At 40.0% G+C, this 19,350-nt stretch overlaps 1 pseudogene; it reads right to left on the bottom strand.

Annotated features, from left to right (window-relative positions):
* Positions 1–17,070: 17,070 nt before the first annotated feature.
* Positions 17,071–18,823, bottom strand: LOC127049697 (beta/gamma crystallin domain-containing protein 1-like; annotated as a pseudogene).
* Between the last annotated feature and the right edge of the window lie 527 nt (positions 18,824–19,350).

Raw genomic sequence — 19,350 nt, 5'->3', positions numbered from 1 at the left:
AATCATAACTTTTTTCCATTAGAAACCTGTTTGTTTTTTTTTTTTTGCTTTCCTCCTTCCTACCCCTTAACTTTTCCAAAACTCAGCCTGCCAGGGTGCATAATGCCTATAATATAGAGAACAATTCTTTTGAGAACAGTGACCCTTTATTAATCCCTTAATTATATTTTCTTTCTTTCTTTCTTCATACAAGCCATTGAGGGCCAGATCCTCAAGTGGAGCTACCCTAATTTACACCAGCTAATGATCTGGCCCTTGATATGTTACACATAATTATTGTATACTCAAATTGTGAATTCGGAGCCAAATTATCTTCAGTGGGGTTGTTTTAGGTTCTGATGTAAATGAGAGCAGAATGTAGTCTTTGGCAGGGAAGGCATTATAGAAAGCAGACAAAACAAATCAATGTAAACAACCCTATGAAAGACAGCTTGAAGTAAATTTCACGGTAACTTTTCAGAATTATAAAGTTGTGCATAGCCGCCCAGAAAATTCCTTTTAAACTCCTCACCTGCTAGTTGTGATATTAACCTTTTCTTCAGTACATTTGTGACTACATGATAATACACATTTGAATGTTAGCACTGGTTGAATTTGCTTGTCATTTTTTTGCTTTAATGACAAAAACGTGCACACGTGTTTCCTGCCTGAGGTGAGATTCACATCTACAGGATATGGAAAGTTAGCATGATAAATGTAATGATTGTGTAGAAGGAAGTGCACTCTGGTTAACAGGCATCCTATTGTATTTTACTGTCACCTGATGCAATGTGCTGCACACCATTTCAGGGAAACAACAAAATAAGTCTGGGCATAAACTTCATGTATAGAAATCGGAAACTCTGATAGGAAAAAAATCATGGCTGGGTTTAATCCAGAAAAAGGCTATAGGCCAAATCCTTCTCTTAAAAGCAAAGCATTCAGCTCCCATTGACTTCATTAGGAGCTGTGGGCATGTGTCAAAGGGCAGAATTTAGCCATAAATATTTGGCAGCAAATATTTTTTGTGCAAATGGACATGTATGTAATAATCCTCAAGAGCTGATATGGAAGAGTACATTTGAACAAAAAATGGTTGCCCAAAATGTCAGTTATACATGGAGCTATACCTCTCTTATAGAGCTACAAGGGACCCTGAAAGGTTATTGACTACAGCCCCCTGCCTTCATTAGCAGGACCAAGTACTGATTTTTGCCCCAGAACTCTGAGTGGCCCCCTCAAGGATTGAACTCACAACCCTGGGTTTAGCAGTTAATGCTCAAACCACAAGCTATCCCTCCCTGCAGTTAACAGCACTGTTCCTTAAACATATATTAATTTTAGAGTCTTGGTCTCTGCTGCTTTTATGAAATGTTTCACTTTGGGGTAAACTCACTTATTCTAGTAAAGACTCCAGAAAGTCTTCAGTGCAGCAGAACAACTTAGTTTCCACTGCATAGCTGGAGCAGAGATAAAGACGAGAGGCTATGCATCCTCTTCACAGCTGAGCTCCCCATCAACTATATACGGGCTCATTCAGGAGAAGGAATGTAATGGAGGGGCAAAAGTGCAGCCAATGACTCTACAACTATGTGGATCCACAAGCCTCCAGCATAGGGATGCAGAATTCAGGTGCTGGATTAGAATTCATTTTGGAGTTGTAGAGCAAACCTATACCCTGCCTGTGGATTGGCAGTTAGATATCCACGCAAAGGAGTTTTTCAGAGAGAGGCCATTTACTTATTAAGCATATAATATTTTATTAAGAACCCTATATTTGAAAATTGGGCTGTGATTGTAACAGAAGTTACTGAAAACTGTATGAAAAATTGTTAAGCAAGTCTGCAAATTTTGCATCTTGGAAGAATACCCACAAAGTGGTAAAAAGATTAATAAGGATTTGCTCAGGGTTATATGTTGTTAATATTCATTTATTTATATTTTTACAGTGCCATAGGTATGCATAGTTTATACTTTTGTTTTAAATTCAAAATCACCAAAGGATGAGGTTGGATGCTGATTTTAATTAGTGCTATGGTGAACTGCCATGGGTCCTGTTTAGTGCTGTTGCAACTGTAGTGCACTGACTGTTTAAAGTTCGCTACAATTCTCTACTTACTCACATGCTGTTATGTCAGTAAGCATTTGCAGGATCCAGCCCTAAGTCTGTTGATGTCAACGAGTGAACTGATTCCCCAATGGCCCAATGGGAGTGCTCTGAGTTACTATAGAGAATTCTTTTCCAGGTGTCTGGCTGGTAGGCATTGCCCGCATGCTCATGGTTTAACCATGATATCTGAGGTCGGGAAAGAATTTTCCCCTGGGTCAGATTGGCACAGGCTATAGGGTTTGTTTTTGTTTTCTGCCTTCCTCTGCAGCATGGGGTATAGGTCACTTACATGTATAAACTAGTGTAAATGATGGATTCTCCATAACTTGAAGTCTTTAAATCAGGATTTGAGGATTTCAGTAACTCAGTCAGAGGTTATGGAGTGAGGGAGTAAGGTTCTGTGGCCTGTGATATGCAGGAGGTCAAACTAGATGATCATGGTGGTCTCTTCTGGCCTTAACGTCTATGGGCAGGTCAGCACTACAGCCTGAGTCGATATAACTTGTGTTGCTCAGGATGTGAAGCCCCACTCTTGTGTGAAACAAGTTTCACGCTATCCATACCAGCGCTATGTTGGCTGGAGATACTCTCCTGCCAACATGCTTCCACTTCTTGCTAAGGTGGAGTAATTATGTGGAAGGGGAGAGTGCTCTTCCATCAGCATAGCGCATCCTCACCAAACACGATACAGGAGGTAAGCTGCATTGGTGTAGCTGCGCCGATGAAGCACTGCAGTGTAGACTTGCCCTATGAGTCTGAGTCAGGAAATAATATCTCCTGCCTCTAGTCTGTGATGCATGAATTGAATTCTGTCTGATGATATCACTGACTGAATCTGAAACTGACTTTTCCAGAGTGATAACAAGACTTGCTGATGATTCAAGCTCCTGAAAACAAAATTTCTTAAAGTGAAACAAAGACATTTCAGACTGAGTCAGAGAATCAGGTTAGCAAGCAGTAAAAGGTTATATTTATAAATTATAAAAGACAATTGAATGTAGGTGCACAAATGTTGGAAATCAGTTTAAAAGATGGCAGGTGTTGCAATAAAAAATGCATGAATATGAATTGATTTTTGCCACAGCTGCAGCATATAGATGTTGCTCATCTTACAAATCTATGAGTAATAAAAAATTATATTCCTGCAAAGAGCAGATGAGATGGGGAAGCTCTCCGTAAGATCTGATATTCTCTCTGAACTATGAAATGTTGAATTAATGAGCTATGTAATGCTGCCGGGTAGAAAGCTGTCAGTAAGGATAGAGTTGTTTCACAGCAGAGTTGCTCTATCTATCAAAAAACCTTCCTTTCCATAGTCTTGATTTAGAAATGGAGGGAGGAGTTATACTGAACTTGACTGTTGACCGGACAGTGAGAATGGAGCTATTGTATACAAAACTGAATATGCCTATCTGTGCTTCTTTTCACAGAGCTGTACACAGCAATTACCCTTGAAGAGAGAGGAACCCTCTAAAAAGCTGCTATGAGCTGACTGTCGGTGACTCAAACTCTGAAGAATAAAACCCTGAAGTCATAAAGTTCATAGGCCACAAGAGGTAAATATGCAATTTGTAATCCCATCCCTCTGTTTTTTCATTAGCCTCAGGTTAAGCAACAGATTGCAAAAGCCATACAGCAAAGATCATGTCATCATCTATGCACCATACAGCAATGTGCCCATTGGTGATGCTTCTTTAATAATATAGACTGCCAGTGTAGCAGAACTGGAAATGTTTATCTAATATTGTGACCTGAATTTGCTTATTTGAATAAAACACTCATCACTTCATGGATACTTTCGGATTAGGCATCATCTTTCAATTGAATGGTTTCTTAGTGGGCAAAAAATAAAATGTTGTTCAATCTGGAATGTGATGCATGTTGGGAAAAGTGCAGATTGTCAATGGGAGGAAGAAACCTGGCCAGTGGTGACGAGAGACGTAGGGACACAACGGATTAGAGATTTGAAATGACATTTGTCACAGCATAATTCACTCTTTTTATATTTACTATGGGTTTCTCCACAATTCTGACACTTTAGTCTTCTAAGATCTCAGAAGAAAGGGCTCTCAGGAAACTTTCAGGGTTTGTTACTTCTAATAGCTAAGCAGAAAAATTAAATACACAGAGTAGAACTTCATTCCTTCCCTGTCATCCTCACCCAGATGCAGAGGATGTTCTTATTTAACTTTAGTTGTTCCTGATATGAAAATCTTTTCTGTAATGTGTGCCATATAAGACCTCTGCACCACTTAACTCACACTTAAGCACCTTGAAACAGGCTAGGTCTACTATAAACTTACATCTGTATAACTACCTCGCTCTGGAGTGTGAAAAATCCACATCCCTGAGCATTGTAGTTATACTGGCCCAATGCTATGCCAGTGGGGGGATTTCTCCCGTTGACATAGCTACTGCCTCTCAGGGAGGTGGATTAACTAAGCTGACAGGAGAGCCACTCCCATCAGCATAGTAGCATTGTCACTGAAGCGCAATAGCCACGCAGCTGCAGCTGCCCCGCTGCCGCATTTTAAAGTGTGTAGCCCTGTCCTAAGTGGTGCATAGGCTCCCTGAACAAGATGAATTCCACTCTCTAAGAATAGCTGAATGATACTGTTTTTCTCCAGCTGATCTGCAGATGAGAAAGGAAATGAGTAGGGTGACCAGATGTCCTGATTTTATAGGGACAGTTCCAATTTTTGGGTCTTTTTCTTATATAGGCTCCTATTACCCCCGCCCCCTGTCCCGATTTTTCACACTTGCTGTCTGGTCACCATAGAAATGAGGGTCTCCCAGCTCATATGTTTTCCCCATTCTCACTTTACAAATAGAAAAATTGCCTCATTCAATGAATAAAAACTGTGGTTCTTCTCCTGTCTTGATCCAGATAGAATTTTTGAAGCAATCAGCCACTCCCTGCTAAAGGCTGCCATTAGGCAGCAGTGGCTAATTTCAAAAGTCACAGGTGGAGCTGTAAGCAGTCATCAGGAACAGATGTAGTGTGAGCAACTCTATTAAATAAAAGAACTAAAGCAGAGCTTGGGTTTTACTTCTGAGAAGGTAGGGCAGTCTGAGGAAAGGCTTTAGTACAGCTTCAGGTGCAGAAAACGTAGATTTTGGTGGTATTCAAGATATTATGACTCTTCATAGATTCAGATTTTAAGGTCAGAAGGGACGATCATGATAATCTAATCTGACTTCCTGCATATCACAGGCCACAGAATCTCGCCCACCCACTCCTGTAACAGACCCCTAACCTCTGGCTAAGTTACGGAAATTCTCAAATCATGGTTTAAAGACTTCAAATTACAGAAAATCCACCATTTATTCTAGTTTAAACTTGGAAGAGACCCATGCCCCATGTAGCAGAATAAGATGAAAACTCCCCAGGGTCTCTGCCAAACTGACCCAGGAAAAAAATTCCATCCTGCCCTAAATATGGTGATCCGTTAGATTCTGAGCATGTAGGCCAGACATATGGGAAAGAATTCTCTGTAGTAATTCAGAGCCCTCCCCATCTAGTGTCCCATCACCAGCCACTAGAGATATTTACTAGTAGTGGTCACAGATTGGCTACATGCCATTGTAGGCAGTTCCCTCATACCATCCCCTCCATAAACTTATCAGGCTCAGACTTCAAGCCAGTTAGGTTTCTTACCCCAGTGCGCCCCATGAAAGACTGTTCCAGAACTTTGCTCCTCTGATGGTTAGAAACCTTCGTCTAATTTCAAGCCTAAACTTGTTGATGGCCAGTTCTTGTGTCCACATTGATGCTTAACTTAAATAATTCCTCCTTTGATTTATTATTATTTTTATTTAATTATTATTATTATCCCTTTGATGTATTTATAGAGAGCAATCATGGCTCCCCTCAACCTTCTTTTGGTTAGGCTAAACAAGCCATGCTCTTTGAGTCTCCTCTCATAAATTAGGCTTTCCATTCCTCATATCATCCTAGTAGCCCTTCTCTGCACCCGTTCCACTTTGAATTTATCTTTCTTCAACAAGGTAAACCAGAATTGCTCACAGTTCCAGATAAGATTTCACTGATGCCTTGTATAATGGTGCCTACACTTCTCTATCTCTACTGGAAATACCTCACGTGATGCATCCTAGGACTGCATTAGCCTTTTTCGTAGCCACATCACATTGGTGGCTCATAGTCATCCCGTGATCAACCAATGCACCCAGGTCTTTCTCCTCCTCTGTCACTTCCAACTGAGATCCCCAGCTTATAGCAAAAATTCTTCTTGTTAGTCCCTAAATGCATGACCTTGCACTTTGCACTATTAAATTTTATCCCATTTCTATTACTCCAGTTTACAATGTCATTCCGATAATCTTGTATGTTATTCTGATCCTCCTCCATATTGGCAATACCTCCCAACTTTGTGTCATTTGCAATTATTAGCACACTCCCACTTTTTGAGCAAAGGTCTGTAATAAAAATGTTAACTAAGATTGGTCCCAAGACCGATCCCTGAGAACTCCGCTGCTAACCTCCCTCCAGCCTGACAGTCCCCTTTCATTGTAGTCTCCCCAGTTTCTTATCCACCTTGCAATTCTCATATTAATCCCCATCTTCTCCAATTTAACTAACAGTTTTCCATGTGGAACTGTATCAAATGCCTTACTGAAATCAAGGTACATTAGCTCTACTGGATTTCCTTTGTCTAAAAAAACTCAGTTATCTTCTCAAGGAAGGAGATGAGGTTGGTCTGGCATGATATACCTTTTTTAAAATCATGTTTATTTTATTCCAATTATGGTTAACCTCTATGTTCTTAACTACTTTCTCTTTCAAAATTTGTTGGCCTACAGAACAGGTGTAGGGGCACGTGTCTCCTAGGCCATGCAATTTGAATTGTTTCTTTGGGCCCTGGGCTAGAATCTGGTGGAGCACAGAGGGCCTAGGTTCCCCTATCCCTGGTCACTGACTCTTGCCACTGGGCAACACAGTCACTGAATCCCACCACTGAGTGACACAGTCCAGAGTATAACCACTAGGTGGTACTGCTGGCCTTAGACTAAACTCCTCTCCTCACCCCCCTTTTGCAGCATGGACCCTAATTATTCAGTTGATGACAGTTTACAATGTAACAGAGGAATAGAAGTGTAGAGTAATTTTATCTGTGTATATGGAAGTGTTCTTAACACCCTCATTGGTGTTATACACTAGAGAGATGTCAGCATGTGCTGATGTGACTGCCACCATATTAGCCAACACAAGTTTGGTCAACACTAGAAATTTACATCAGTATTGCTGCATCTCTGAGGGGTGTGAAAATGCACAACCTGGAGAAATGTAGTTATAGTGATTTAAATCCCAGTGTAGACAGTGGTAGATCAATGGAAGAATTCTTCCATCGACCTGGCTACAGGCTCTTGGGGAGGTGGATTACCTATGCTGATGGGAGAATCCCTCTGGCAGCTCACCTGTAGCATTTTAAGGGTAGACAAGTCCATAATAGGGAATGAACAGGAGATCTCCACAGCTAAAAGCATAAGTGACTACAGCTTGAGCTAAAGAGTCAAGCGTTTAGAGTTGCTGTGAATTGGTACAAAAGGGGTCCTATAAAACACACACATGCACACACAGTGATTACACTTAAAATTATTAGGAGGTAGATGATTAAAATAGCTCTAGTTTTGGCACAATCTCAGATGAAGTCTCTAACCATGCTTTTATGTCATACTTTAATTTTCTATTCATATTTGACTAAAAAAGAGAGAGACTTTATTTTGAAAGTGTAAAATTTCTGGCTTTCCAGACATCTCCAGATAAAAAAGTCATTCATAGAAAGTGTGTTCTCACTTATCATGATACTTAAGGCTTGGCTATACTGGCACTTTATACCGCAATAAAGCCTCCCAGAGCGCTCTACCTTGATCCCCGTCCACACTGGCAAGGCACGTAGAGCGCTCTGACTCCCTGGCTAGAGCACTCCTGGCATCCCTCTCGTGGAGGTGGAGCAACGTCTCTTCTATATTGGCTGAAACGCTGCAGGGCTAGTGTAAATGGGGAGTTAAGTTAGAGTTCTGACTGACCTCTGGAAACGTCCCATAATCCCCTTAAGTCAAGTGGCTTCTCTTCTCTTTGTTGCCTATCTGCAATGGGGCAAAGCAAACATTTACTGAGTAAGAGGCAGGGGGATCTGAACTTACAAGACAGCATGCTGACACACTTTCAGCACGCCAAAAATCCACTCTCTTTCCCCCCACATACAAACACCACACTCCACTTCACCCCCCTCATTTGAAAAGCACGTTGCAGCCACTTGAACGTTGGCATAGCTGCCCATAATGCACCGCTCCCAACGCCGCTGCAAATGCCTTATTTCTTTGCAGGACTAGGACTTAAAATATTTAATTCAATTAATATTTAATCTCTTGTACTTTAGCAGACCCACCATTTGTCTAGCCATCTTTTTGTCATTCTATTCTTTAGAATGCACTATGTGGGTGTTTGTATTCTATAAATAAAAACTACATGAAAAACTTTATTTAGATTGCAAAGTCAAGCGCTCCAGTTAGAAAATGCCAGAATGTAGGATGCCAATGCAACCTTAATTTTGTCTAGTTGGGCATCCATCCTGTACGCTGAATGGGGTTCTGTGGGAAAAAAAGAATATGCCACTTGATTTAAGCCCTTTTTCATGATGCAGATGCATAAGGATTGTCTCGACTCTAGTATTTCATAATTGTCAAGTGCTTGAGTTTGCAATCTAAATGTTAGTTTTCACTGCACGCAAACAGATAAAATTATGAAATATTCTTGCTGGAATATTGTAACAAAACTGTTCTTTATTTCTTAGAATTCAGAGTAACACGTAAAAACGCAAAATCAGAGACAAAACAGGTGGCTCCCTAAAACAGAGAGGCACAATTTATATCATCTAGCTTGGCTATCTACAGACTAACTCCTGCTAGGCCCAAACTGCACACTCCCCTACAGAGCCCTCTAGCCTGCAAGAAGGGCCAGGAAACTCCTCTGAAATTTTTAACACAATTTTCAACACCAAAAACATTAGTCTAATGTAATATTTGTATGTAATTCCCTAGGACTTTTATTTTTTTTAAGGTAAAAACAAATTATTATGTATAAATATAACAACCCACACATCACCAGCAGGGTTTGAACTGCAGCACAGACTACCACTTGAGCTACAAGACTAACTGGCAGAATAAAGCTGTTATCCAGAGTGGGGACATCTGGAGGGACCATTAGAGGGAGCCTGGCCGAGCTCTCTTCCCTTCTTCCCCCATTGCTGCTACAGAAGCTCCAAACATTGTTGCTGCTTTGGCATCAGCATGCCTGGGGCTGGCTCTTTAGAATGTTCACATTTAGTTACTATTCTGTCACACAGCTGCAACTTTCAGGCAGAATACAAGCAAGAAAAGGAAATAAATTTATAATTCGTCCAAATCTGAACAGAGATTATGGGATGAGTGACAGGTACATCTCTACCCATAGGGCTTTGTCCTTGCTGAATTTCAAAAGACTGCTGCAAACAATGGAGGTGTTCAAGCATCTTTTAAAAAAAATTCTAGAATCTTTTATAATGTAAAGTGTTAAATCAACCAAAATATAGGGGTTTCTGCCAGCTCCCTCTATAATACATATATAAAATACACACACACAAACAGTTCACAGATTGGCAGAATATTTGTTGATAATATAACCATGGGTGACATTCATATCTGTGCTATAGGTTAGAAAAGGCCTATGCATTACTTAAGGTCTGTGATGTAGCTGAGACTGACTGAGTTAGTGTTTATAACTGGAAAGAGCAGGCTCTGTGGGACAAACTCTTTTTCCTTGCTAGCAAGTGGGCAGAATAGCAATGCAGAAGGATGGGAAATGGGTAGAACTTTAATTCTGTCCCTCACCTCCGAAGTGCTGGCCAGCAGAGCTATAACTGTGCATGTGGGGAAATATGCTGCACAATAGTAAGAGCTACAATAAATTATTTCCCTCCCCACAGATCAGATCAAGGGAGTGCACAGGAGGAACTCAGACTTTGGCTAATAGTTCCTTCTCAGGGTACCACCCAGGGTTGCCCACCTATGCAACACACAGGGCTGAGTGTAAATTCTCAATCAAGAATCAAGCCTTCAGTTTTTATTCAGCAGGCATATTGAGGAAAATGTATAATATACCATTCTCCTAGATTCCATCTATAGCTCTTAGATATAAAAGTCAGTCATCTTGAATTCTCATTATTCTTGCTGTAGCAGATCATTTGCATAAAATGAAAAGACTAAATTGTTAGGAATCTAAAAATATACTGTTGCCAGGATACATCTTGCTAGATGCAAATGTAACTGTTTGTGCAGACCAGCTAAAAATAGTTTGGTACTTAAAAAAAATCATATTAACATTAGTGGTAAGTGAAATGATATATATTCACTGAGCTACTAAAATTCTGGCTATTCATTCTGAATTATATGAAAAATAACTTTTGCATTAGTGATATTATTTCAAGAAAAATGGAACTATTTTACAAGGTAATTATAATTCCATTAATAATCATTTTCCAGTGCAGGTGCCACTATATTGCAAGGGTCAATATTCTATTTCAGCTTTTAGATGCACTTCCTTGTACAATAAATTAGTCATTCATTAATGTTGGTTGCAAGGCAATGTCCCCTCCCAAAGAAGCAGCAGCAACAAATATTTAACTAGCCCTATATAGTAACACTACTACTATATTATCAATGTATACATATTTTGTAGAATGACAGCTGAGAATTAGTAAACAAAAGTGCTTTCCTAGGTTTTGATCCTGCACCTACTAGAGTCTATAATCAATTTTTAATGTGTTATACCTACTTATTCCTGTTCATCAAAGAAAATCAGAAGAAATAGAATTATTTTTATTGCAAATAATATACTTTAGAAATATTAAATGATTACAAATTGAACATATACACAGGGGCTTATTTTAAAACCCTATACAAGTTAATTAACCATCACTTCCCTAAGGGAAATTGTTTAATTTGTGTAAGATTGAGCGAGCGGAATGAGCTAATGCCAAATCACTGATGAGGGCAATTGGAAATTAATGTAAAAAAACATACACATTGGTGGTGGGTGCTATCTAAATTGCCAGCATGTGGATATTGAATAAATCTTGCTGAATGAATTAGATTTTATCATTTTAAAAACTGATGTTTTTAATATCTCAGGAAGGATTAAACTGAACATGAATTTATACAGCCAAAAATTGTACCACAATTACAATGTTAAATAAGGAATAAAGAGAATTTTAGATCAAAATAAAGATGGTTAAAAATTATATTGTCATAACTTCCAAACAGGCAGACTTAAGCTTAGATACTCAGCTGCATCCAGTTCTATGCCTATCTTGGGCCTTGGCCCCAGCAAACATGAAGCTGTTCTATCCTATACTGGCTGACTGAGCTCCCCTACCGAAGAGGCCACTGACAACTTTGGACTGTTAGAACACACTATGGCCATGCCCCCTCCTCACCTTTTACATTAGATGCCTCAAAACAAAGTGGCCTAAGGGTTTATTATGCTAACTTTGTGCCCACGGGGAACAACCTCATGCTGAAGGAATCCCCAGCAATGGAGATCCAGGAGCTCTCTACTCCCTTTTGGGGAGCCAGAAGAGAGCTCAGGATTCACCCTTGTTCTCAAAGAATAGGTTTCTTCCTTGTCTGGAGAGAGAAGATTTGACAAAAACACAGGAAAACCTATCCTTGAAACAGAAAAATGCATTAGTGTTCAAAAAGGATACTAGACGGCAAAAGCCAATTGCTCCGCGTATTTCAGAGACATCAGAAAATGGATTCATCCCTCACATACAGTTAATTGGTTTTGCAAGGATATAATTCCATCCATGGCTTCAGTGGAGTTACTCCTGATTTACATCACTGGAGCTCAGAAAAGAATCAAGCCCCTCAACTCCAGAAAACAGCTCTGAGCATGTTTTTTTTTCAGAAAGACTAAGCTCCCACAATTCCAGCCAAAGTCACATGTGCAAGATATTATTATAATGTGCTAGATATTAGTATAATTTATTAGCTTCAATTTTTTTTCCATTTTAATCACAAAATTATGGTTCTCACACACTGAGGGAGTGATTAAGGACCTGATTCAGAGGTCATGACATTGGTAAGAGTGTTTATATTGACTTTAATAGTCTTTGGATCAGGATCTAAATCTTTTTGTTAAAGTGATATTACCTCTTTTTGGCCTTCACAGAGAGGCAAAATGAGCATTAACTAGGTTATCGTTTTATTCCACATATTAGGTCTTGGATGTAATGCTCAAGAAAACTACTAAATAATCTATTAGTTGTGCAACATCAAAAGCAAATAACTCAGTCTTCCATCTGTTCTGGAGTCTTTGTTTGCACCCAGATGGCTGTTGGTGTGGTTTTGCATAACGAAATATGCAAGGCATCCTACCCTCCAGACAGAAAAGGCTGTATGGCAGATGAGTATGCATTTGCCATGTTTTCAAGATGATGTTACAATTGATTCATACTCAAGAATCATCAAGGGTCTATATTCCAGCAAATCATTAGATTTAAAAAATATTGTGTTTTAGATTGTTTTATAAATGTATCCTTAGTATCTATTGTTGGTCCCTTTCCTACTCTCATCAAAATCAATGTATGTCAAAACTCATATTGATATTGGTAGGGGAGGATGGTGCTGTGATGGCCACCTCCTGGCCAGGCATAGAGTAGCAGCTTTCATTCCATATGGTTCCCCCTGCCAATGGTCAATCCATTGTTGAAGTAGTCTTTTGTAACGTAATTCACAGTGCTCCCTCTTCACAACTTAGCCCTCTAGCCTTGCCAAACCAGGTAGGGAAATGCAGCTCCCCCTACCCCCTTCTATGCTAGGTTCCAGCCCAGGGACCCCTATATACAGCAACTATGGTCTACTTGCTCCCAGTCCACATTGCTATTTCCCTGGATTCCTTCCTCCTTTCCTTCTCTATTTTATGGCCCTATCCCCCTCTGGGTTTGCTGACCTAAATTCCTTTCTCTCAGGGAACAACTGTAGACTACTGCCTCCCCCTACCCTGACTTCTTGCCAAACTCTGTAGCCCCAAACAAACCTCCCTTCTCCCAGGAAGTGACTGCAGATTACTTCCCCTGCAGTCCTCTTCTTTTCTTTTCTTTTTCCAGCCCTTAACATGTGGGGGGTTGGAACCACCACCCACTGCAATTTTCACATAAGCAAAAACTCTATTTCCTCTCACCCAGTCTTGTATCCATAAAAAAGCAAAAGTAATGCTTTATTATACTATTACACTTCCCCGGTACTCTCACTAATCCTTTCAGACTATATTCTTTCACCTTGAGGCATCTCAGTTCTTCATAAAGAATCTTTCTTTCTGTGTTATTCTCCCTGCATTGCCACAGCAGATGCTTAACTGTTTCTTCAGCTTTGCATGTGTCGCACAACCAGTCTTTGTACTTGTTTAGTAAATATAAATTACTATTTGGGTCACAGTGACCTGTTGGCAATTTAAATATAGTTATTTCACTTCTTCTATCATAGCTATTAAGTATACCATTATCCTCAAGTTTAGGACATATTTCACAGCACCTTCATCCTTTTTTCTCTTTGGTCCATTGTTCTAGCCATTGTTCCTTAATTTCACTCTTAACCAAACTTTTGAAGTTCTGTGTACTCAGAGGAATCCTTTATATCAACGTCCTCATTTTTAAGGCACTCTTAGCTGCCTTAGGCACTTTATCTGCCTTTTCATTGACCAGTATCCTGATATACACTGGAATCCACACTATTACTATATGTATACCTAGTTGTACTATCTCTGTATTTAAGAACAGTATTATGTAATTTCTGTTTTCCAGGGCTCCCTTTCTAATTGCCATTATACCCAATAAAGTGTCAGATAGGATATCAGTCATAGAAGGTGTGACAAGGTCTGCTTACACCGCACTAGCCCAGACAGGGTTAAGCCCATATTACTGACACCAGAAGTCCCAGCTCCCTGGTGGGACAGGGCATGCTCCAAATGTGCTAGCAGTATAAAAGGAGGAAGCCCAGCTCATTCTGGGCTGGAGGCCGCAGGGGAAGGACCTGTCTGGGAAGCTTCTGTGGAGGGCCAGCCACAGCCCCTGACTGTGCTGGGAATCAGAGTCTCCCTGGTATCGCCTGTACTCTGGTGACTGGAGGAGCCACTGGAGGCGACTGGCCCAACTGACCACAGAGGACTCGACGTCTCCTGGAAGACCCCAACTCAGACACTGGTAGGAAGTGACCCGGGGGGGTGATGGAGTGGTACCTCCCAGCTGGGAAATTTCAGCGTGTTTCGGTAGGACCCCCCTGCTGAGTCAGTGGCAAGTTGCTATGCCTTGTTAGGGCCCTGGGTTGGGGCCTAGTGGAGTCAGGTGGGCACGGACTCTCCTACTGGGGCTTCCATATCTTTTGATCGGTGCCCACCCTAATAGACTCTGGCTGCTAGGCCACACTGGCCAGCACCCCAGGGCTACTTTATAGACTCTGGCCGCTAGGCCATGCTGCCCTGCACCTAACAGCTGCCCTATAGACTCTGGCCGCTAGGCCATGCTGCCCTGACCCTAGGGGCGTAGACCTTCACCGCTGGGTATATGTCCCTTATCCAGATCAGTGCCAACAGTATACCCATCATAATGGCCACAAGATTAGATGGTCCCATAGATCTTTAATTCCAAATTCAGGGACACAAAAGTCTATTCCCACTCTACCAGTGTTGTCATTGCTAGAGCTGACAATATGGATTTGGCAATGCTGACTTCATTTGCTATGTATAATCTCAAACTTTAATCATCATATTTGACAGTCCTGCTCATATTTGTTTTATTGTATAATTCCAAATCCAAAACTGGAGAGCCAACCGTCCAGCTATAGTTTGATTTCCTCTAAGTAGAGTTTTTAATTTATTTCTTTTCATCCAAATATTTTACACAACCTTTGACCCTGTTAACATGTGGGCGTTTGTGGTGCCCAGTTATTTCTTGTCTACTTAATTCCCAACAAGGGTTCCAGAACAGGAAGAGTCAAGGGGCCATTGCTTTCCCACTTTTGAAAGTGAACAGGCCTGGATCATACACTTTTTGCCCCAAGCCCAGCCCCCTGCCACTCCTCTTCCCTTTGAAGCCCCGCCTCCCAGCCAGGCCAGAATCTGAAGCTGGGTCAGGAATAAGAGCCACGTGGGCAGCTGTGGTGAGCCATGTACCCTCCACCTGCCCTGGGGGACGGGACGGGGGCTGCTCTCAGGCCTCCCCACCCCGGGCAAGTGGAGGGGCTCAGGATCCCTGGCCCAGTTCCAGATTCCAGCTTGTCCAGGAGGGCAGGGCCTCAGGGGAAGAGGAGGGCCAGAGACGGGGTTACAGAGGGGGGTGGGGCCTCATGGGCCCCCAACTTCTAGGAAGAATCCATGGCCCCTGATTCCCAACAATCCTTGTATATCTATTTAGTACTCTTATCTTCACTATTTCCATTAATCTTGTCCCAAAATTTTAAATCTAACAATTTCATTCCTAAATGTATAGGTATTTCTCTGGTTGCTACCTGCAGCACACACAATGGAGTTATAATACTAGCACTACATGTGATTTGCAGAGCTTGGGTTTTGACTGACTTTAATTTTTTAACTGATGATTTAGAAGTTGAATTAAAGGATTGCCATCTATGATGTAAAACTGGTCTTATTAATACCCTACACAGCATCAGCAATGTATTCTTATCTGCATCTCAATTTTTCCCAGCAATAGTTTTAAGTAGATTTATGCTGTCTTTTCATTTAGTCTTTATATGATCCTTCTAAGTTGGTTTGTTATCGAACATAACTCCTAAGAATGCAAAATTTTGAACTACATGTATTTTTTCTCTATAGAGATATAGGTTCCATTCTTCCCCAACCTTCCTTTTTGTGAAGATCTTTCCATTTGTTTTACCAAGTGAGAACTTAAATCCCCAAGTATATCCTCATTCTGAAATCCGCCATAGCACATCACTGGTTCTCTCCATAGCTATTCTAAGTCTTCTATATTTGGGCCATATAGCACGGTCATCTACAAATACCTATTCCTGCCTGTATATTCCCCGGGAAATTATTAATCATAATATTAAACAGGGTGGACTGATAACACTCTCCTGCAGAGTTCCATTAATATGTTTATAAATATTCGACAAAGCCTTGCATAGCTCTATTACTTCAAAAGTCTCTTACCCACCAGAACAGTCTTCCTTTTATTCTACTTCCTGCTAGTTTGTACAGCAAGCCTTTCCTCCTTAGCATGTCAAATGCTTTTTCAATGTCCAGAAAGACAATTATCATTGACTCTCTATTAGAGGGGTGGCCATGTTAGTCTATATCCACAAAAACAACAAGGAGTCTGGTGGTGTCTTAAAGACTAACAGATTCATTTGGGCATAAGCTTTCATGGGTAAAACCCCCACTTTTTCAGGTGCATGAAGTGAAAATTACAGATACAGGCATAAATATACTGGCACATGAAGAGAAGGGAGTTACCTTACAAGTGGAGAACTCGTGTTGACAAGGCCAATTCAGTCAGGGTGAATGTAGTCCACTCCCAATAATTGATGAAGAGGTGTCAATACCAAGAGAGGGAAAATTGCTTTTGTAGTGAACTCTCTGTTCCTCCTGTTTTTTTGTATTTGTTTCTAATCTTACAATATTATCAACTGTGCATATTCCATTCCCGAAACCAGGACACAGTTTATAATTTCATTTTTTTCCAGACAGGCTACTAAGCTCTCATTTATCATTCTTTCCATAATTTTGCCCACATATGATGTGAAAACAATAGATCTATATGCAGCAGATCTTGTATGTAATATGCCAGGTTCTCCTATTGGTATAACCACACCTTGCTTCCATTATTCCCTTTCCTCATGTTATTATATCATTTCAATTCAATTCTTAAACTCCCTTTGCTATGGATCCTGGCATCAAGATTAACATGTTAATATTGTTTGTCTTCACTCTGCTTGAGTGAAAGGCCTAGGAATTATAAGATTTCCTACAACTGTCAAGCAGAAATAGTCAGCCATCCTGCATTTGAATCCCTCTTGATAACCCCAGACCTGGTCATCTAACCTAGCATATTCTGTAACCTGTGCTCTGAGAAGATAGAAATATAGATTATTCCAATCAGTTGACATAAACTTTCCTTATTTCAAATTCTAAAGTATATATGTTTCTGTAATAAAGTATGTAGGGAACCTGTTTGGTGATAGCAACTTAACTTATACCAGTCTGGGATTTCATTTGATGACAACAGCATCTGATGCCTTCTATAATTATTATACTCATAGATTACCCACATTCCACCAAGATTTTGAATTGAAACTATTTGAGGATTGTATCCTTGGAACTGAAGATTTAAGATTTCTGTAGTAAATTCAATTTTCTTCCCCTTGAAACCTTCCTTTTCAAAGAGGACTATGATTGGCTCAGAAAGCTTAATGTTTATAACATATAGAGATTTAAGATTTGTTTGGGATGGACATCCCATTGCAGAAAAATTAGGATAGGTTCCTTCTTCTAAAACATACTGACTACCAGAGAAATCTTCTTTATCGTAGGCAATCCATCTACCACCCAAAATCTTGGAAGATGTTATAGCAAATGAAACATCAATATAATTGATTTTTTGCTCAAATATTTGGCTGTAACCTTTGAATTCTGGTTATGAAAATAACTGGACATTGAATTTCCCCATTTGGCTATTGATGGTATCCACAACTATGGACTGAACTGAAGAGATCTTACAATTTGTGGCTTGCCTAAGCCTCAGTTCTGAGATACAGTCCTTTATCAAGTATTGCTCTCTTATAAAATCAGGATTCTCATAGACAACCCACTCTTCACTTAACACGTTTATCGATTGTGTCCTCAGCCATTCCAAGTGTCTCAAATTGGAAATAATTCCTAAAACATTAATATTGGAACTTTTACTCCCAAAGTATTTTTCACTGAATGTTATCATCTGGGGGTTTGTGAAATCTCTGAGTACTTCACTGTAACCACTCCTATCTTTCCATTCCTGGTACACACCTTCCTCCTGCAAATGATGACCTGCAAACTAATTTCTTGTAAGCAATCCAAATACCTCCAAACACTTTTATGGATCCAACTGATGTAAATGGCAGTGTCTTCTTTTCTACCGGTACTTCTTTTTGCTTTCCTTCCTCAGTAAGTTTGAATATTTCTGATTCCAGTTTCATATATTTACCTTCAAAGAGAGAGTTCTCATAAATTACTACCTTTGGTTCTCCAATGGATTAAACTTTGTGGCCACCCATTTTCAAGAGATCTATCTCATGGACCTAAATCTATACTTTCATCTTCTCCCAAAACACTAAATTAGGATATTCACCAGGATCTAACATTAAAGGGACTCCCTGGAAACCAGGTTCTTCAGAAATTAGCCCTATGCTCCAATTTACTTTTAGAGAACAAGTCTGCTGTCTTGTGCCAAATATGTGTTTCCTCTTTGTTATCAAAAAATGAAGTTACAATTCCTACCCCCTTCTGGGTTCCATATACAAGTTAATTTGGCAGATCTTTTACTACACGTTTAATGTAACTAGTCACTGCAAGCTTTGCAAATATACATGAATCTTTTTCTTAAGTATTTTCACCCCAAATATTAGTGAGTTCCTGTTCTCCTTCCTCCAGAGGAATAGAGGTCCTTCAAAATTTGGTTTCTCATACAGAATTCAGCTTTATCTATGTACCATTCTTATGAAAGTTTGTTTCACTATATATCAGCATCTGGTCAGGTCTAGGATGGATTTTATTTTAGCTGTTTCCTGAAAATGCCTCCCCATCTAATAAACCAGCAGGGACATTTGGTTCATATCAGCTAGACTTTAATGAGCTTGAGAAACTTTTGTCACTGCTTTCATAGTTTGGCATTTGTAAATTTAGTTCTTTTTTCATCTTATCTGTTTGCAAATATTTTTCCATGTTACTTGGAACTTTTTGAACCTGAAAGTGACCCAGACTTTTGAGGTATGTTGAATGATCTGGCTGCATCAAGTTGTAAAGCAGGCATCCCTTAGGAGTAAGCTGTGAAAGTTGTTCTGATGGTGTTTACTGAGGTTATAAAGGGAGTAAATATCTTTTCTTTAGTTGTAAATATTAGCAAGCTTGAGAAGACAGTACTTTTTCCAGACGGAACCGCTTAATTTCACCATCTTTACCATCCTTGTTCTCTTTTCCATTTACTTCCTGAATC

Source organism: Gopherus flavomarginatus, chromosome 4, assembly GCF_025201925.1.
Source record: "Gopherus flavomarginatus isolate rGopFla2 chromosome 4, rGopFla2.mat.asm, whole genome shotgun sequence".
NCBI classification, from domain to species: Eukaryota; Metazoa; Chordata; order Testudines; family Testudinidae; genus Gopherus; species Gopherus flavomarginatus.
This window is presented reverse-complemented; position numbering and strand designations above follow the sequence as displayed.